The 21897-nt window shown below is 45.0% G+C and overlaps 1 pseudogene; it reads left to right on the top strand.

Moving 5' to 3' along the window:
• The first annotated feature begins 8936 nt into the window (after window positions 1-8936).
• LOC122928027 lies at window positions 8937-15788 on the top strand (annotated as a pseudogene).
• Window positions 15789-21897: the final 6109 nt, after the last annotated feature.

Here is a 21897-nt window from a genome sequence, read left to right as displayed (position 1 = left end):
CAAGAAAAGATATTCATGACTTATCCTCAGGATAGGTAATCAGTAGGGTTAAGCAAATTGGGTTGGGAACGCTACTTCTGAACCCTATTTGTTTGTTTAAAAACGTTGTTAATATTATGAGCTCCGTCCTACTGTAAAATGTATGTCTTCCGTGGAGGTCCTTCCGAAGTTTTGTGCAAATATCGCAAGACTTACATGGTCGCTTTGTTTATTCGCATAAATTATTGTATTAAAATACTAAGCTTTGTGCCTCATTAACGAAGCAGAGTTCATCTTCCCGGACTGAGAGGTACAGAAATTTTGAGCATGGGGGATGTTTGAGCAGTATTCCCTCTCCACAGCAGCAAAGTCTTTTTGCCATAGACGTGCACTATTCCTTGCTGTTTGAGTCTAATGCACGGCCTTGTGGGTTTGAGATCTTCTAAGATGTCTGGTCTCTTTCCTGTAGGGGTTTGCTTGCAGTAGAGTTGCTTCTCTGGCAGATGTTTACTCAGAAACAGAGGCACATGACACTTTCTTATGTGGGGACACTAACTTTAGTGAACTCTACAGATGTTGCAGGCAACAAAAGTTTCAATAAACTGAACTTGGAACAGGGCTATAACCAGGGGCTGATTGGGAACCTAAAGTGACCCTGGAAAAAAAACCTAAAAGTGGCCCCATATGAAAGGAGGGTCTAAATTGAAAGGAGGCAGGGCAACAAAAGCAATACCATAGCGCAAAATACCACAAACCACAGTACTGTACAATATATGTGTCCCTCTGAGTTGGCCATCAGAAGAGGCCATTTCTCTCATCTTCCTCCAGTTGTCTCTGATTTAGATATGAAGCAGGGGGATTATATGGAGGTGAGATGAGGGACATAGTTGAGGAGGGCATGTCACTGGCCGAGTACATGAGTACCTGATTCTCACAGAGTTAATTACCAATGATAGCTCATTATGTACCCAGCCAGCGGCAGAGCAGAGGGCTTGGGCGGCCCCTTGGACATCGGGCCACTGGGACATTTTCCCTGTAAGGTCTATGGCCAATCTACCCCTGGCTATAACACATATCTCTGAATTAGGTCACACAGTCAGTGTTTGATCATAGATTTCCACCTGTGACTGTTTGTTTGCTGTGGGTATCTAAGCCAGTTCAATCTCCCTCATTCTCTTTTGTCTCATGTTTATTTGTGGCGTCCGTACACCAGGTGCCTTCTGCTACTGCATCAAATAGTTCTCCAGCACTGGTCTTATGACCCATGTCAGATGAGTTATACTGGTTCAAATTCATCTCAGTCTCCTGCCTATCAATTTGCACACTAACATCAAGGTAACCCCACCTTCCACCAGCCTCTATATATGGTGTGAATGGGGAAACTACTACTTCCATCATCCCAAGTGTAACCCCCTCATCACTGCACCAGCCCTAGGAGTGTCCAGGAGTGTCCAGGACTGGCATTACAGGGGGAAAAACTGTGCAATTGGCCAGGACTCCAATCCCTAAAGGGGACCCCCAGCAGAGGATGCAAAGATACATATAGAGCAATTTTAACATTTTAAAATCAGCTTCATGCTTATTTTTATACATGAGACGCAATGCTGAGCTGAAAAGTAGAGCAGAGCTTTGTCACTTTGCTTCGATGTTTGAGCCAATGAAAATGCTTCTTACTGGCTGCGGCTTGCCATATGCTGGCAGTAGACAAGCTGCCTGCAGCTGTGACTGTCAGCTCTGTTTGAAAGGACTAAGAATGTATTTTTTTTCATTCCATTGTAAGCATTTACATTATTTCGTCAGGTTATTTTAATTGCAGCAAAACAGGAAAAACAACAAGGGAGAATACTGCAAGGCATTATATATATATATATATATATATATATATATGTATATAGTACAAACAGTTGCAAGTAAAAGTATGTGAACCCTTTGGAATGATATGGATTTCTGCACAAATTGGTCATAAAATGTGATCTGATCTTCATCTAAGTCACAACAATAGACAATCACAGTCTGCTTAAACTAATAACACACAAAGAATTAAATGTTACCATGTTTTTATTGAACACACCATGTAAACATTCACAGTGCAGATGTAAAAAGTATGTGAACCCCTAGACTAATGACATCTCCAAGAGCTAATTGGAGTGAGGTGTCAGCCAACTGGAGTCTAATCAATGAGATGAGATTGGAGGTGTTAGTTACAGCTGCCCTGCCCTATAAAAAACACACACCGGTTCTGGGTTTGCTTTTCACAAGAAGCATTGCCTGATGTGAATGATGCCTCGCACAAAAGAGCTCTCAGAAGACCTACAATTAAGAATTGTTGACTTGCATAAAGCTGGAAAGGGTTATAAAAGTATCTCCAAAAGCCTTGCTGTTCATCAGTCCATGGTAAGACATTGTCTATAAATGGATAAAGTTCAGCCCTGCTGCTACTCTCCCTAGGAGTGGCCATCCTGTAAAGATGACTGCAAGAGCACAGCGGAGACTGCTCAATGAGGTGAAGAAGAATCCTAGAGTGTCAGCTAAAGACTTACAAAAGTCTTTGGCATATGCTAACATCCCTGTTAGCAAATCTACGATACGTAAAGCACTAAACAAAAATGGAGTTCATGGGAGGATACAACAGAGGAAGCCACTCTTGTCCAAAAAAAACATTGCTGCACATTTTCAGTTTGCACAAGAGAACCTGGATGTTCCACAGCAGTACTGGGAAAATATTCTGTGGACAGATGAAATCAAAGTTGAGCTGTTTGGAAGAAACACACAACACTATGTGTGGAGAAAAAGAGGCACAGCACACCAACATCAAAACCTCATCCCAACTGTGAAGTATGGTGGTGGGGTCATCATGGTTTGGGGCTGCTTTGCTGCATCAGGGCCTGGGCGGATTGCTATCATCAAAGGAAAAATGAATTCCCAAGTTTATCAAGACATTTTGCAGGAGAACTTAAGGCCATCTGTCCACCAGCTGAAGCTCAACAGAAGATAGGTGTTGCAACAGGACAACTGCAATACGCCAGTCCTGCAGGGTGAGCGAACGTGAGGTCACAGGGGACAGTTAACAGACCGAGGGTTGCTATTGGTACTCACGATTTTTAATATACCCTGGGCAGGCGTACAGCAGTGATGGACAGGCTGGCACATAGCTCCTCTGGGGCACTCTCTGGGTATAGGGACCAGGCCTGGTGGTAGGTGAGATGCACTGGGTGTTGTAGGTTTAGTGTGCCGGTGGCAAGATCCCTTATAGTTTGTGACGCCAGTGCCGGTAATGGTGGCACACCGATTTATTGTAGGAATAATTGAGGTACACACAGTTGTAGTGAACCAGAACTCCTTTTTACTGAACAGTTCAACTATATACAGGCTTCAGTTAGTTCCATATGCAGGGTCTTGTTAACAGGCAGGCTTCACATAAATGGCAGGCAAAGTCCTTGCAAGATACTCAGAGGGAATAACACTCACAGATCAGGCTGTACTTTCTTCCGATCCTGTATGGCTTTCTCCAAGGCCGTATGCCCTATAGCTGGCTTTATCCTTGGGTAGGGAAACCTTCCTCTGGTATAAATCCTCTTGCGGTAAATATCCTTCTGCCCTTCAGCTTTCTTACTTGGCTGGATAAAATTGGCTCTGCTCTGTACTTTACAAGGTGCTAGATATCTTCAGGAGGCAACTTCTTCTCCTGGACTAACTTCTGAGCTTCACTTGCTCAGCACTTCAGGCAGACTAGACTGGACTGACTCTTTCCTGTCTGGGCCTAACTGTACTAGGGGGTTCCCTAGCTCCCTCTACAGCCTAGGAGTAGGAACTACACCCCTAACGGGCCTGGTACACAGGAGATAACATGACAACATACATTAAAATGCAATACAAAATACCATGATCATGTTCCACAAAAGGTGGGGAACAACGTGACCCAATTGACCCTTGAGTAGTGCCTACATTTACGTAGTGGGACACTACACAACGACCCAAAGCATAGAAGTAAATCAACAGAATGGCTTAAACAGAAGAAAATATGCCTTCTGGAGTCGCCCAGTCAGAGTCCTGACCTCAACCCGATTGAGATGCTGTGGCATGACCTCAAGAAAGAGATTCACACAAGACATCCCAAGAATATTGCTGAACTGAAACAGTTCTGTAAAGAGGAATGGTCAAGAATTACTCCTGACCGTTGTGCACGTCTGATCTGCAACTACAGGAAACGTTTGGTTGAAGTTATTGCTGCCAAAGGAGGTTCAACCAGTTATTAAATCCAAGGGTTCACATACTTTTTCCACTTGCACTGTGAATGGTTACATGGTGTGTTCAATAAAAACATGGTAACATTTAATTCTTTGTGTGTTATTAGTTTAAGCAGACTGTAATTGTCTATTGTTGTGACTTAGATGAAGATCAGATCACATTTTATGACCAATTTGTGCAGAAATCCATATCATTCCAAAGGGTTCACATACTTTTTCTTGCAACTGTACAGTAACATTCATATATGTACAATGCAGGAACAAATAAATATATCACTAAGCAGTTTCTCAGGTAACCGTCCGCTATGCCTCATTAGCGTCAGGCTGCTAGGCCTGAAGCCTATAAGGCAGTAGAGCGACGTAGGACTCGGTCACGAATCGATTACCTCACTGTGACCTCCTGCGTAGGATCTCGCGAGATGACGCGATGATGCGGGAAGGCACAGTGAGGCGTTAATTTATTTATTTTTAATGTACCCTACCCTAATTGCAGAGGCACTAGGGGCACTATGGGGGTGGGGGAGGAGCAGAAAGAGGAGGACCACTGACAGTACTGACTGGACATCATAGTAATAAGAGTGGAGAGGCGGCCATTATATTAATAATAAAGAGGGGGACATTATATTAATAATAAAGAGGGGGCCATTATAATATACAGGGGGAATAATATTATGGTGAATGGGGGACTATCTGTCTGGCTCTAGCACAATATTGGGGGGCAGCAGGATGAGTTGTTGAGACACCAGGTAGGAGAGGATGAGAGTAAAGTGAGGAACCACATTTGTTTTCTGTGAAACTCTGCAGAGACGAGAAGCGGCTGAAAGAAGGTATCATGGTGGTCTTATCTCTGAATGAAGACATTGAGGAAAGTCTACATCACAGGAGACGTGACTGCATGGAACAGGAATGGTGGGGTATTCTACTGTAATAATAATGTCCATGCACATATCTGTTTCATGGTAGGGTTGGGGGAGGAGATTGAGAATATGGCCCATCCTGCCGCATTCGGCCCCAGACTTCAGATCACACTGTACATGTTCTGAATTCTGGGGGCTCACACCCATCTACTACATTATCTGTACTCGGAGAGTTACCACTGTGCCATCTGTGGTGTTACATAGGACTTCAGGGAACATCTATTACATTATCTGTACTTAGAGTTATCACTGTGTTATCTGTGGTGTTACATAGGACTGCAAGTGACATCTGCTACATTATCTGTACTCAGAGAGTTATCACTGTGTTATCTGTGGTGTTACATAGGACTGCTAGAGATCTACTACAGTATCTGTTAAAAGGGGTGTGCCCAGGGTAGGGGGGCACAATTTTTGGCTTGCCCTGGGTGCTGGCAACCCACGCTATGCCACTGCATGTACCAGTATGTAACTATATGTCATGGGTGCAGTGTAAGCATGTGGAGCGGGCTTACGCGTGAGCCAGGCTGCATATGGAGCCAATGCCAACTGTGTAAAACAGCAAGCACCCAGTTGCAGTGATTACCGGGGTCAGAGATAACGGATATCCTGGGCATTTAACTCCTCAGATGCTGCGGACAATAGTGACCGGGGCATCTCAGGCTCTAGAAAGCGATCGGAGCACATCTGGTGAAGTAGCAGGGATCTGATTGGTTGCTATGACAGCCTGGGGCCTTGTGGCTCTGTGGGTTGTCATAGTGAGCTGCCTGAAAAGCCACGCCTGAGGCATGGCCTCATAGACAGCCTATGAAAATCACATAGACAGCAATAGTACACTATTGCACTATTGCAGTCTATGGTACAAGCAATCATAAGATTACATGTTTAAGTCCCCTAGGATAACCAAAAATTACTGTAAAAATGATTTTAAAACACACAATTTTACATGTAAAAATAAAAAATACAAAATAGATATAACTGGTTTTGCCATGCCCAAAAATGTCTGAGCTATTAAAATATAAAAAAAAATATTTTCCTGTGTGGTGAATACCATAATGGAAAAGTGGCTTAGTTGCCCACAGCAACCAATCAGATGCCACCTTTTGTTTTGCAAAGGAGCTCTGAAAAATGAAAGGTGGAATCCTATTGGTTGCTTTGGGCATCTAAGCCATTTTTTTTATTTTTTTATTAATAAATCTCCCCATTCTTCCCAAATCTCTCCAAATCTCCCCAAAATGTAATACATCTCCCCATTCTCTTTCATCTCACGTTTATTTGTGGTGTCCGTATACCAGGTGCCTCCTGCTCCTGTATCAATTGAGGAAATAGTTCTCCAGAATTGGTCCTATAAAAAAATTCATATTCATTGAAAACTCATTTAACTTCCAGGAATCTACACAGAGCTATGGGGACTGGGTATTGCAGATGTGCTAGCGGCCATGTGATAAGATCTACATAGGACGTAAAAAAAAGGTAATTAAATAAGAGAATGGGGGAACACATTAATAATATTCATAGGAAATATGACGGTCACCCCTTATCCCGACATTACAAGGAATAACATGGAGGTTTAAGTGAGGGAACCCGATTCAGCGGAATGGAAATAGTTAAGGAGGATAAAAGAGGGGGGATTTTATCAGAAAAATGTCTAGAGTGGAGACACGTTGGATTGTTAACATGGATACATTAGTGCCAATGGGACTGAATTCAGAGATTGAATTGTTTGCGTTTGAATGAAGGAGAGCAACATGGTTGAGAACTAAGGGTTAAAAAATGGGAGGAGAGGAGTTCCCTATATAAGAAACATTAGGAGGAGTAGTTGATGTCCCTGATAAAGGATAACGATTATCTGAAACGCGTTGGCGCTTTTTGACACTCCTAGATACTCGTACTGTGGTTCTGTGACGTCACACAGCGCTCGAAGTCGAGCACGAACTAGTGAGTTTAATATCGAGCAGTGCCACCAGCCGGGGCAAGCTCATGTGTGTATAGAATATAAAAATATATAGGGCTCCTTACCCCACTCAAGTATACGAATACAATACATAAAAGAGGAACGATACGCGCAGATAAACAGCAACATTCAAACAGGTACATTTATGTATAACTGTATTGATGCTATATATGCACGTCTTTGCCTCTGTTGAAGGTGTTGCAGAGAGTGTGGGATAGCGTCGCGCGGAAACTATTCTTTGACAACTACTGACATGGTCTCACATGCTCTGCCAACTGCCACCAGCCATATCTACAGCTAGAAGCTTTGGCAGTTATCGGAGGAGAGCTGCAGCAGAAAGGACATGCTCCCTGAGCTGTTATTATAGGAAGAGAGCTGCAGTAGAAAGGACACTGCTTGAGAAAGGACACACTCCATGAGCTGCCATTGATGAGGATCTAGCATGTGAGGTGCAGGGCTGGTTCTAGGTTTGTTAGAAAGAGATTGTCATGTACCATATGAGGTCTGATTTTCATTTTTTTACATTAATCATGGAGCAGCACGCCGCAGCATTTTTTCCCCCGCATTAGGCCACGCCTCTAACTCCACCCAAAATATAACTATACCCCTAATCCCAGCCAGTCCCCTAAATGCCCCACACAGTATTTATGCCTACATTGTGCCCCTTTAACAGATTATGTCCAGATATGTGCCTCCTTCACAGTAGTTATGACAGACATGTGCCTCATTCACAGTACTTATGACAGATATGTGTCCCCCTCACAGTAGTTATGACAGACATGTGCCCTCTCACAGTAGTTATGACAGACATGTGTCCCCCTCACAGTACATATGACAGATATGTGCCCCTCACAGTAGTTATGCCCAGATATGTGCCTCCTCACAGTAGTTATGCCCAGATATGTGTCCCCCTCACAGTATTTATGCCTACATTGTGCCCCTTTAACAGATTATGTCCAGATATGTGCCTCCTTCACAGTAGTTATGACAGACATGTGCCCTCTCACAGTAGTTATGACAGACATGTGTCCCCCTCACAGTACGTATGACAGATATGTGCCTCCTCACAGTAGTTATGCCCAGATATGTGCCTCCTCACAGTAGTTATGTCCACATATGTGCCACCTCACATGAATTATGCCCAGATATGTGCCCTCTCACAGTAGTTATACCCTAATATGTGCCCCCTCACTGTAGTTATGCCCAGATATGTGCCCCTCACAGTAGTTATGCCCAGTTATGTGCCCCTTCACAGTAATTATGTCCAGATATGTGCCCCGTCACAGTAGTTATGCCCTGATATGTGTCCCCTCACAGTAGTTATACCCTGATATGTGTTACCTCACAGTAGTTATGCGAATATATATGCCCCATCACAATAATATGCCCAGGTATGTGCCCCTCCCAGTAATATGCCCAGTTATGTGACCCCTCACAGTAATATGCCCAGATATGTGCCTCCCTCACAGTAATATACCATGATATGTGCCCCCTCACAGTATTAATGCCCAGATATATGCCCTCTCACAGTAATATGCCCAGATATGTGCCCCCTCATTATACCCAGTTATGTGCCCCCTTCACAGGAAGTAGAAAAACAAACTCTACATACTCACCTGGTTCCTCTGATGATCTCCCCAGCATCAGCAGCAGGATACACTCAGAGTTGCTGGTCTGTGTAGGAGGAGGAGGAGGAGCACAGCTGACTGCTGGCTGCCCCCGCCTCATGCACAAACCAGCAGTGTGGAGCGCCGACAGAGGGAGGAATGGTGGAGGATGGAGCGGACGGCTCTGTGCTTCATCATTATAGGCAACTGTAATACAGCTGCCTGAGAGCGGGACATGCCTCCCCCGCTCTGGGATCGTGGGACAGCCACTGAAATCTGGGACTTTCCCTCTGGATCCATGATGGTTGGGAGGTATCCTTTAAGTACACTATGAGGAGCATTTATTAAGCCTTTTACACAACTATTGTGGTGTAAAAAAAGTTGCACATTATGGAGCATGCCATATGTACACCATAATTTGTGACTTTTTAGGCTTCTTGCCACTTTTCCGAAGTGGTGAGAAAAGGGGTGGGGCTTATTGGAAGTGGATGGGGCTTTGGACCTCCCACCGCATTTACTATATCTTTTGCCAGAAAGTGGCAGAAGTTATAGCTGAAGTCTACACCAGCCTGTATCTGGCATAGACTTCAGTTTTTGGCACACAGCAGGGCAGAGGTGCACCTGATTTGATATGATGTTTCTGCCTCCTAATAAATTAGGTGCACCACATGCCACGACGGAAGCGCCAGTCTTGATATATCTCCCCCTATGTGTTTACTCTTGATGTTCACAGTGTTTGCTTTACAGTGCAGTTCTACGTCGCTGCTTCTAAAGCAGAGCATAGACATTAATCAAGGGTGTTAAAGAGTCAACAATGCTGGCCTATTCAACTCCTAACTGACTAGGGGTCATAGGACAATTAACATCAAGTTTGTCCATTCATCTGGAAATAATTACACACGACAACAGTTATGGATAAAGAATTACATTTATTCAGAACACATCATTTATTATTAACCAGCAGTAACAGATCAATAGACTCTGTGCCAACTACAAGCTTACTTTAGCAACTGTACATGACTCAGTGATGTCAAGACTCTCTTGGATTACTGCTGTTAGGCAACCTTAGGGTCAGGCAATGGCAGTGGCGTGCCTAAGGAGTTTGGCACCCGGAGCAGGTCCTTTCTCTGGCAGCCCCCACCCGATACTTAAAAAAATTGTGCCACCTCACAGTAGCATTGGCCTCATTGTACAACCTTCACAGTAGTTATGTCCAGATATGTGCTCCCTAATAATCTCCAAATTCTGCCCCCTCACGGTAGTTATGCCCATATTGTGCCCCCTCACGGTAGTTATACCCACACTGTGCCTCCTTGCAGTATCAATGCCCTTATTGTACAGCCTCCACAGTAGTTATGCCCACACAGTGGTGTTGCAAGGGGGGTGCGGGCCGCACCGGGTGACACCAGTCTGATGGGGTGTCACCCGGCCGCCGGACTGACTTACTGCAGTGTAATTTCAATGTGTTACATAATTTAATTAATCACCTTGGTTAGGTCTGGCTGGCGGCTGCTGCTACAATGGGGTGTCACCCGCCCCCGGCGGGGGCAGGTGACACCCCATTGTAGCAGCAGCCGCCAGCCAGACCTACCAAGGTGATTAATTAAATTATGTAACACATTGAAATTGCACTGCAGTAAGTCCGGGGGCCTTACTTACTACTTACAGTGCGGGCAGCGGCTGCTTCTGTCTTCTCTGGCGGCGGCTGTCCTGCCTACATGTGTGCCGTGCGGCGCTCAGGCCAAAGGAGGCGTCACTGACTGTCAGTGGGGCCGCGGCGGAGGGAGGCGAGGAGGCGCAGCTGCTCTGTCTGCTGTGGCCTGTAAAAGCTGCCCCTTCAGGCTGGCAGCAGAAGAACACAGTCACAGAATAACACTGAGGCACGACTTGTTGGAACTTGGCCGACCCTGCTCGACTCTAGTCTGGACTCTGGAAAAGACACCTTAAGGCAGAGCCAGCTGAGATTGGAGCCAGGACCAGACCGACCCCACTCGCAGACCCCAGTGATATATCAGGTACTGTAAGTGTATTGTAATTGTAACAGAGAGGGGGAGATGGGGGACAAAATGTACAAACATGTCTGTGCCATGGAGCCTGGAGGGGAAGAGAAGAAATGTCTGGGCCACCGACTCCAACATTGTCCCTCATCATGTCATCCCCCCTGATGGTGCAGACTCCAACATTGTCCCCCATTAGGGAGCATAATGGATGGGGGCTTACGGCTGTCATGGGCATGATGGATGGGGTGCTGACGGCTGACATGGGGGGCATGATGGCTGACATGGGGGGCTGATGGCTGACGGCTGACATGGGAGTAATGATGGATGGGTGCTGACGGCTGACATGGGCATGATGGATGGGGTGCTGACGGAGGCTGACATGGGCATGATGGATGGGGTGCTGACATGGGGGGCTGATGGCTGACTGCTGACATGGGGTGCTGACGGCTGACATAAGGTCATGATGGCTGACATGGGGGGCATGATGGATGGGGGCTGACGGCTGACATGGGCATGATGGATGGGGTGCTGACGGCTGACATGAGCATGATGGATGGGGTGCTGACATGGGGGGCTGATGGCTGACGGCTGACATAAGGTCATGATGGCTGACATGGGGGGCATGATGGATGGGTGCTGACGGCTGACATGGGCATGATGGATGGAGTGCTGACATGGGGGGCTGATGGCTGACGGCTGACATGGGGTGCTGACGGCTGACATGAGGGCATGATGGCTGACATGGGGGGGCATGATGGATGGGGGCTGACGGCTGACATGGGCATGATGGATGGGGTGCTGACGGCTGATATGGGGGGCTGATCTGAGGTATGATTAACATTGGGGGTCTGACCTGAGGTATAATGGAAAATATTGTTTCTTATTATACTCCTCTAAAACCTATGTGCATCTTATAGGGCGAAAAAGTACAGTCCTCAAACCAGATTGAAGCAGATCGAAGATATCAGGACCACACAGAGGAGAAGCCAGCTGCTGCAGACAGAACCAGGACCAGGTGAGCTGCGGGCGGGGAGGTCACCGAGATGTAGCTTCGCTTGTGTTGCCAAAAAATCCGTGCACAGGCCCTGGTCACGTCCACGTGACAGGGCCGGTGCAAAGAGTCCCACAGTACATAATGTGGGCATAATATACCTACTTACATAACATTCCCAATAAATACATCTATTTTTTTTGTGAAAAAAGGCTAGTTTACATTTTTATTAGTGATACTCTAAGGTGCCAGGGGGTGTACCCTGGCATTTTTATTATGGTACACCACCTGGCACCATTTTCCACATAAAAATAAGTTTATGTATTGAGAATGTTATGTAATTAGGTATATTTTGCCCACATTATGTACTGTGGGACTCTTTATTTATTATATAAAAATATAGGGGACACGTACTGTGCTGTAAAAATATTGCTACTGCCAAAGTCAGGAGGTAAGCAGGGTGGCCACCTCCAGGCTCTATCATTGTGCCACTCTTTGGCCTTCTCATACTGCCGCCAACTCCTCACTCTGTCATTTTGCCTCTCGGTGGCCTTCTCCTGATGCTGCTGCCCTGAACTCCAGACTCTGTGCTTGTGCCACTCGGTGGCCTTCTCCTGATGCTGCCAACTCCAGACTCGGTCAATGTGCCACTCGTTGGCTTTCTCCTGACACTGCTGCTGCTGACGCCAACTCTAGACTCTGTCATTGGGCCACTCTGTGGTCTCCTCATGCTGATGCCAAATCCACACTCTGTCATGCTGCCACTTTGCGCCTACTTAATTATATTTGGGGGCAGGGGGCATTTCCAAACTTTAACCTGGACTCCAGGTTGGACCTGGAGAGATGTCAGGCACTCAGAGCCCTCTCTGTGGGCACCCATCCCACACCCTGGGAAAAAGTCTATGGGTGTACCAATTTGCCTTAGACTTTTTCTGCCATTCATCAGTGCAGGGCGCGCTATAAACAGCACAGGCAGCGCATTAACTGTAGGCAGGATATTATAGCTATGTAAATGATAAAGTACATGGAAGACAGACCATATTGGTATTCAGGTTAAATTGCCATGTTGGCACTTTTTTATAAATAAGTGGGTTTTGGGTTGCAGTTTGGGCACTCAGTCTCTAAAAGGTTCACCATCACTGCTCTATACTGGGCCCCCTTATATCCTATATCCAGTCACTGTATGGAGGTGTTATCCAGTCACTTTATGCCGGTGTTATCCAGTCACTGTATGTAGGTGTTATCTGGTCATTGTATGGTGGTGTTATTATTTGGTTTGAGGACTGATATATTTACAGTGTATACTGTAGATTCCAGTATATTATGCTGTAGTGTGCCCTGTAATTCTCAGTAATGTAAATTAGCCTTGTAGAACACAGGCCACACCACTGACCACCAGGACCAGCCTTCTGTAATATAGCCTACAGTTAATCTTTTAGTGTGACAGTCAATTTGCATGTGGTCATCACGGGACCATCACACCGGCCATAGTGTCATAGTGACACTACTATGGCCTAATGGCCGGCATGACAGTCCTGTGATGACCACATGCAAATCGACTGCCATACTAAAAGAGTTCATTAAAGGGTTTCTACCACCAGAAATACTGTTATGTAGCTGACTGACATTAGCGATGCGCCCATGTCAGCACTACATAACAGTATGTTTCTAATGTTAGTCCCGCAGCCGTTTTTGTTAAAAATGCACTTTTATTATATGCTAATGAGCCTCTAGGTGCTATATGGGCGTAAAATCAGCACCTAGAGGCTCCGTCCACTCGCCCTGTATTCCGCCCAGGTCCTGTGTTGTGCCCGCCCAGCTCCTCTTGATTGATGCCACTGTTCCCTGCATCGTTGGCGAAATCCCGCGCCTGCGCCGTTCACTTCGGTCTTCGGCGCAGGCGCAGTGTGAGTGAATAATGCGATCCTCACTGTGATGTAGTCGGCGCAGGCGCAGTGAGGAAGCCGGCACCAGGATCGCATCATTCACTCACTGCGCCGAAGACCGAAGTGAACGGCGCAGGCGCGGGATTTCGCCCAATGATTTTAGCATAATTCCAGTTGCCTTGCCAGCCTGAGCCTGCTATTATTTTCTGTCTGCCGACACAAAACAATCTGGAAGTGCTCCTCCTGAGACCAAGCTCTGGATCCGCCACTGCGGGTGGGTGCTCTGACAGGTGTGTTGTGTGCTACATGTGCCGTACGGCGGCGCAGCCCCTCACATAGAGAGCAGCACACGGGGTCAGGGGTGTGTGACTGGAGCCGAGGCTGCAGGCGGCAGTAGGGAGTTTGTGAGATTGGAGTGGGGTCCAACAACCCCCCCCCACAAAGTTAAACCAAACAACTGTGTATGATATGGTTTATCCATACCATTAGCAAAATTTGAGAAGCACAAGAGACAAATTATATGTTTTCATGCTGTCCTTTTTTCAAATGGATTTCAGAAAGCAAAGTCTGAATTCCTAAGCGAATATTCCACCATGCCACATGGAGTGCATAAGTCAAAGAGGCCAAGTGGATTCCAGCAAAGGAGAACAAAAGAGGCAAAAATTCAAGCAATCAAAACCCTGGCTGGATCCATGCTCAAGTATGTCAAAAGACCAGATGATGGCCAGGGTTCATCAAAAGACACTCCACCAATTGATCAAGCTGATTCTTTTGATGCTTTTGCTAGAAAGCTTTCTGCAGAGGAGCAAGAAGTGGAAATGGCAGAATCTGAAGAAGAGCAAGGAGGGAAAATAGAAGAATTTCAAGCAGAAGAGCAAGGAATGGAAATGACAGAATCTGAAGCAGAAGAGAGTGCTGAAAGTGACTCAAGCCATAGTCCGTATACTATGAAAGACATGACTGCAGTTACAAAGAAAGATTTGCAAATTTTATCTGATGTGTCCTTCTGGGAGATACCGGTTCCAGATCCTTTTTGGGTAGAAATTGTGAAAAGAGGAAGTGCTTCTTTCCAGAACCAAGATGGTCCTTTTAGTGTCACCAAAAGGCCAGATGAAAAAGCTGCATCAAAGGGAGAAGTGCGCCAACTTTTAAAAGTGTGGTTTTACGAGGTCATGCCAAATGGAGAGAAAATTCTGAGGACATGGATGGTTTACTCACCTGTCAGCGGGAATTTATATTGCTTTTGTTGCCGACTCTTTACCAGCTGTACTACAGATACAACATCCAAATTTGTCACTGGGTTTCAGAAGTGGTGGAAACTGAGCCCAAAGGTATATAATCATGAGACATCCGAAGAGCACTTATACTGTCTGGAAAAGTGGAAAACATTGGCAGCAGGACTGAGGCTGCATTAAACCATTGATGCCCAAACTATTTCTACGATGGAGACTGAGAAGAAAAAGTGGAGGGACATTTTGCACAGATTGCTGGATATTACATTGTTTCTTGCCAAGCAGATTCTGGCATTTCGTGGTCACAAGGAAGATGAGTCTTCTTTGAATAAAGGGAACTTTCTTGAGATGGTTGAGATGCTTTCCAAGTATGATCCGGTACTGAAGGAACACCTAATTAAGTTAAAGCAGCACACCTGTAAAGTTAACATGTCTGTCTCCTATCTTTCTCCACAAACTCAGAATGAGTTTATAAGTGTCCTGGCAAATCATGTGAAGGCGAAGATTGTAACGGACATAAAGTCTGCAAAGTACTTTGGCATCATGTTTGACAGCACGCCTGACGTATCGCATACTGATCAGATGTCTGAAGTGATCAGATATGTACACATCACCAACAGGAAAGTTGAGGTAAAAGAAGTTTTTTTGGGATTTTTCCCTTTAAAGGGGAAAAAAGCTGCTGACCTCAGTTCTGACATTCTTCAAAAATTAGAAAGTGATGGACTCGACATAATGATGTGCCGCTCTCAGGGTTATGATAATGCTGCTACTATGGCTGGAATCCATGGAGGTGTACAATCCATTCTGAAGGGGAAAAACAGGAAGGCTATTTTTAATGGATGTGTGGACCATTCCTTTAACTTGTGTGGTCAGCACTCTTTTGCTCAAAATGCATCTTGCGTGACCTTTTTTTGGAACTCTGCAGACAATGTTTTCTTTTTTTGCTGCTTCCACCCATCGATGGGATGTGTTAATTGACCATGCTGGAGTGTCAGTAAAAAGACTATGCACAACATGCGGGAGTGCTCATTATGCTGCGGTTAAGCCAGTAAAAAAAAAATTGGACATGTTTGTGTCGGCACTTGGAGCTCTTTATGAACCATGTGAACATATGGACACAAGAGGAGCAGCACAAGGTCTTCTGCCTGCTGTCTGTGACTTTACTTTTCTATGCTACCTGCACTTCTGGTCTGATGTACTGAGGGAAGTTAATGATGCAAAGCAGTACCTGCAGACTAAGGGCTTAAGTCTCGATAAAGTGGTGACAAAGCTTGAGACACTAAGACTTTTTCTGTGTGAGGAGCGCAGTCACCTAGTCGAAAATGCAATTCAGCAGGCACTTTTAAAAGCTGAAGAATATGGAATTGCAGTAGAGAGAAGAACCAGGTTCAAGAAGAGGATGGCAGGGGAACTGGCAAGAGATGCTGGAAGCCCAAGTCTGCAAGAAGAAAATAAGAGGGCGATGTTTGAGTGCATTGATCGCTTTCATTTGGAACTCCAGACCAGATTAAGAGCCATCATGGAAGTAGCAGGCATGTTTGAGGCTGTTCAAGCAAAGAGTCTCATATCTGCCACTGAAGGAGAATTAAAGGTGTCCATTCCAAAACTGACCAATTTCTATGATGAGGTATCTGAGAGTGAGCTGTTACTGGAGATACCAAGGTTCAGAAGACACCTAAAAGCAGCAAAGTTGGACCTAGAAGAAGTCAAAGATTGGGCAGCTTTACAAGTTTTGACTTTCATAGCTGAATGGGATTTTATTGAGTCTCTCCCACACCTTTGACTATGTCTGAAATTATTCCTCACAATCTGCGTATCTGTGGCTTCGTGCGAGAGGAGCTTTTCAAAACATAAACTTATCAAAAATTATCTGCGATCTACAATGGGAGAGTCTAGGCTTTCCGATCTTGCACTGTTGTCAGCTGAAAGCGAATTAGTGCAAACCATTGATTTTGATGAAGCAATTAATAGTTTTGCAGCTTTGAAGGCCAGGAAAGCAAAGTTCTGAATTGATTGAGATGTTCTTTAAGTGCACTTGTATTTGTTCCTGTTCAATTTTGTGTTATTTAATTATTTATTTATTTATTAGTCATGTTGAATTTTGTGTTATTTAATTATTTATAATTTTATCCTGTTAAATTTAGTGTTGTAAAATGTGATTTGTTCAGTAAAGGGGTTGGATTTAAAATAAACGTTATTTTTTAAAACCATTAACTTTGACTTCTTTCAACATATTTTTGGTTATATGACTATATGACTAAAAGATTATTGCTCGGGGGGGGGGGGGGGGGCAGGTTGGGGTGACACCATTTTCTACCGCACCGGGTGACACCAGGTGCTCCAATCCAGCTCTCCTCTGCAGACACAGATTACTCTGCAGCACTGTGTGGGAGGAGCACAGGCAGATTCCCTGGCTGCAGGCTCCTCCCACACAGGCCGGCAGCATGATCTGTGCCTGCAGGCTGAATGGTGGAGCAGAGAACAGAATGTTTACTGCTTGACTGTTCAGTGCGCCGCCAGCCTGAAGGAGAGAAGGAGCGCGGGGAGCTGAGCGATCCAGGAATGAATGCTTCCACCTGTATTGATGGAAGCACTCATTGCTTCTGGCACCATCCTGAGAGCAGGCACCCGGGGCCGGCAACCCCCAACCCTCCCACCACCACCCCTTTGCACATCACTGCGCAACGGTCAGGTTTCCTCATGCAGTTTTCGAAGACAAAACCAGGAATGAATTAAAAAAAGAGAAGTCATATATGTCCTTTATGCTTTCTCTCCATTTATAATCCATTCCTGATTTTGGCTTCCAAAACAGCATCAAGGAACCTGACTGTGTGGCCGTACCCTTGAGGTGTACAACTGCTAATCTGTTGTGTTTTATGTTCTATCATTTCATTTACATAATAGTCTAGATGGAAAAAATCACCTCATTAGCTCATAAAATGAAACTTTAAAAGTCAAGCATTTCTATGGATAAATATTACCAATATCTACATGCACCAGAACAATACCACATATACTGAAACTGGAAGGTGTCTCTGGGATACTGTTTACCGTAATTAACTTTATAAAATTAAAGGGGTTTTCCAAGATTTCTTTTTTACTTCTGATCTATCCTCTGGACAGGTCATCAGTATCTGTTTGGTGGGGGTCTGACACCCGGGACCCCTGCTGATCAGCTGTTTTGAGAAGGCAGCGGCGCTTTTGTGAGCGCCATGGCCTTCTTGTGTAGTGTCCCACATATGTGTGTATGGTCCACTCTAAATTGTGCATTATGATGTTATTTTGCACTATTTATTTGTCTATGATGCTGAATCCAAAGACTCCAAAGACATACTGATAGGGACCTTAGATTGTGAGCCCCATTGGGGACAGTTGGATGATAATGTCTGTAAAGCGCTGCAGAATTAGTAGCGCTATATAAGTGTGTATAATAAATAAATAAAATCCATATTACAGGCTGGTAACATGCACTACATACTTTCACCACTAGAGGTCTCCATCCCACCATTTATATAGTGCAGACACAGGAAGCTAGAGAGAGATGGAGATAGAGTGGAGGCGTTAGGAGGAAGGAGAGGAGAAAGGCTGTCTTCGTCCTCTTGGACCTTGCCCAGGGGAACTAATTTGCCTCAACCATTGAGGCCAAGATTGGGACTGTATGATCCTACACTGTAAATTACCCTTCTGGGGTATCAAGTGGATTATTACTCTGAAGACCACAACCTGTTTAAATAATGAAGCAGAGTGTTTGCCTGCCATGAGGGAGATCGCCCTGGGTTGTTGGATCATTGAACTAAAGAATATAGGTGAAGGAAGATAATTGCTGTTTATCAGGTTTTAGTCACCTTTGCATTTAATGGAGAGATTCTAAGCTACCGGCTGCCCACCATAACTAAAGACAGGCCATCTATCAGAATACTTATTTACAGAGGATCTGAACTACTACTGAAAGGTTGAGAGATAAAAGTAAGATCAGGAACCAAGTACAAGTAAGAACATTACCTTTACTAAAGTGAGCTGGAGTTAACCTCTACAATTCACCATAAGGAGCGTGCTAATTCGGATTTGCAGATTCACCCTTTTTGCCATCTGTATGCAAGACAAAGTGATGCTATTTGATGCCTTTGCCTTACTACATCTGACAAGTAAAGTTCCTGTTTGGTTTAACTACTGCCTCATTGCTTATTCTTCTGCTCCATCTCATGATTGCACCTTACGATGTTGGCGTCATGAACACAGGGGCCCAGCCACCAAAGCACCCTAACCATACCAACTACCATCAAGGGCACCTCAAGCAACATCTGGCTGGTGTTTCCTGCAACCGAGAGTGCCCCAGAGGATTTAGTGCTGTCTTCCCATCCACTGCACGCTGGCCCCAGGGGACAACTGAACTATGAGTACTACTATCCTCTGCAACTCATCACTAGTACACTCACTCCCTCAACTTCTACACCCCTGTGGCTCGGTCGCCGCACTTGCTCCTTACCAAACACAGCGCCGTACATAGTATAGCGGCTGTGCTGGGTATTGTAGCTCAGCCCTATTCACTTGAAAGGGGCCGAGCTGCTCCTAGGCCATGTGAAACATTCATATGCTGTCGGTCGCCCTAGGGAAAGCAGATAGAAGGCCTTGGTGCTCAGAGGTGCCCTGCTGCCTTCTCAAACAGCTGATTGGCAGGGGTCCCAGGTGTCGGACCCCCACTCATCAGATAGGATAGGTCATCAGCATAAAAAAAATCTCAGAAAACCCCTTGAATAGTGGTTTTCCAGCAGTCACTTGTTGCAGCAGCCATGTGCCCCTGTGTCAGAAAATCATCGCTGGAGAGCAGAGGGAGACTGTGCAGTGTCAGAATGGGAGAGGCAAGGATCTCTGAGGGGAGTACTGCTTTTCTTAATGGTTGCAGTACCAGCAGAAGTTTAGCCATCAATTCATTTCTGCAGAAAAAGTGTTATTTCCATCACAAAAAGTGTTATGTCATCACATTTTTTTTATTTATAGGACTCTGACTTTTACATGTATGTGTTAATAAAAGATCTTCACTAGGAGTGCTGCCTGGATGGCTTTTGGAATGAGATTTAAAAAAAAACAAAAAAAAAACGGGTTGTCCAGGATTTAGATATTTATGGCTTATCCTCAACAGTACCCTGCCTCAAAGCTGAGCGGTTACCCTGTAGTATATCTACAGTATGTATTGTAATACACAGGCTGCATCTTGGTCTGGGCATGCAGGGAACAGTGACATTGTAAGGAGAGGGGAAGGACATTACAGTGTAAATGGAAGGAGCTGCAATCAGCTAGGATGGGTGGGCCTGGGCACTTTGAAAGAAGGATAATGTCCACCTGGACATTTTGTGACTCATTTGCAGATTCAAAAAATATTTTTCTGGGGAACAGAAACGCCAAAAAAGGGAAACAATGGTATGTTTTAAATTATGGTTACGTGTTCTACATGCTATTGTGGATTAGTTTAATAGGCAGAATCAAAGTGACCGACCTCCTTTAAGGTCCCTACATCCTGCAAAATGCCTGTAATTTTCTAAATTTGCATTGATTAAATGATGTCTTTTTTGTTCATGGACAAAGAGTGCTAGCCTCCCTATCATTATGGCTACAGCAATGATGTCCTGTACATTGCTGCAGCCGGTAACTGGCTTCAGTGTTGTACGGCCATGACTGCTCAGTCCAGTGATTGGCTGCAGCGTTGTCACTGCAGCAGCTACAACAGTACATCGCTGCAACCCTAGGAGTGGAAAGAGTGATGGCACTAGACTGGAGATGACTGGAAAAGTAAGTAAAAGTTATTATTATTTTATCAGGGTCCAGGCAGTTTCCATAAATAAAATAATGTGGAAAACCCCTTTAAGCGCAAAGGTTTATTAGAGGATTTTTTCGAACCACGGCCAAATTCTTTCTGGTTGTGATATGTAGACTACAGATGTGACTGTGATATTGATAGCCTTTGGTATTAAAAATTTGTGACTGTCTGTGGTTGCACATTTTACAAAAAGCAGGCAGGGTGGCCCTAGACCTTACAGGGTCTAGGGCCTGGCTCGGTACACTGGGAGCATGAGGTACTTAGGTATCTCTCCAGCGGCTGCAGGTGCCCTCCTGTATCACTGTCCTCCCTGCCCTGCTCTTCACCCTAATAAGCCACAGGACACTATATGAAGCATTGTACGAATGGTATAGGAGACGCCTGTGGTGGAGACAGTGACTTGGAAAGGGACTCGATCTTTCCCTGGCCACTTGAGGAGCATAATACTGCAGGCACTATAGGGGCCATTACCGGGGAAAGTCCAGGCAGTGTGTTGAAGTTAGGACTGGTAGTGGCTTGATATTGTGGCTCGGATCTCACCTTTCAAGCCCTATGCTCCATATCTTAATTAGAGACAATTGGAAGAGGGCAGACCATGGCAGCTATTGATGGCCACCACAGAGAGACAGCTTCTGGGGAGGTATTTTGTACTGCACTATTTTGTTTTGTTGAGGCAGTATTTTGTGCTGCACTGTGGTATCTGGTTTTGCTGGGACAATATATTGTGCTGCACTATGGTATTGCTGGCCATGCCTACTTGTATTGCCCAACCTTTTGTCAATTTGCACCCGTCTACAACATGGGACCCTGTAATGAAGGGCCCATAACTGTATATATAAGTCAGGGGAATGTTATTATTGATTTGTGTTTACATGTGATAAAAGTGACTCTGTAAAAGCCCTTTGGACTGCCCAAGGGAAGTTTTATTGCAGGATGGGGAATGTGAGCCAAAGCCCTTGGAAATGGGAGAGTGTAACTTTCGACACCTGCGTCTGGCTCCTACAAGCTACAAAGAATAGGCAAATGGATATGTGTCAGTCCCAGGTGAGCACCACTCACCACTCTATACAAACAAGGCATTGGAATAATGATTCAGAAGGGCAGTTCTGAAACCTGAGACAAGGGCCAAAATTTTAAAACATAGGGTTGACCATATAAACATGGTTACACATGTGTGGGTCAGCCAAGATCTGAGTGTGTGCCCATAATTTCCTCCTACCCCCAATGGATCAGAAAGACTATAACATTTTGGTATTTGTTCCCATTAATTTT

Source organism: Bufo gargarizans, chromosome 1 (assembly GCF_014858855.1).
Source record: "Bufo gargarizans isolate SCDJY-AF-19 chromosome 1, ASM1485885v1, whole genome shotgun sequence".
Taxonomy (NCBI): Eukaryota; Metazoa; Chordata; class Amphibia; order Anura; family Bufonidae; genus Bufo; species Bufo gargarizans.
The sequence above is the reverse complement of the archived record's forward strand: the minus strand, read 5'-3'. Positions and strand labels throughout refer to the sequence as shown.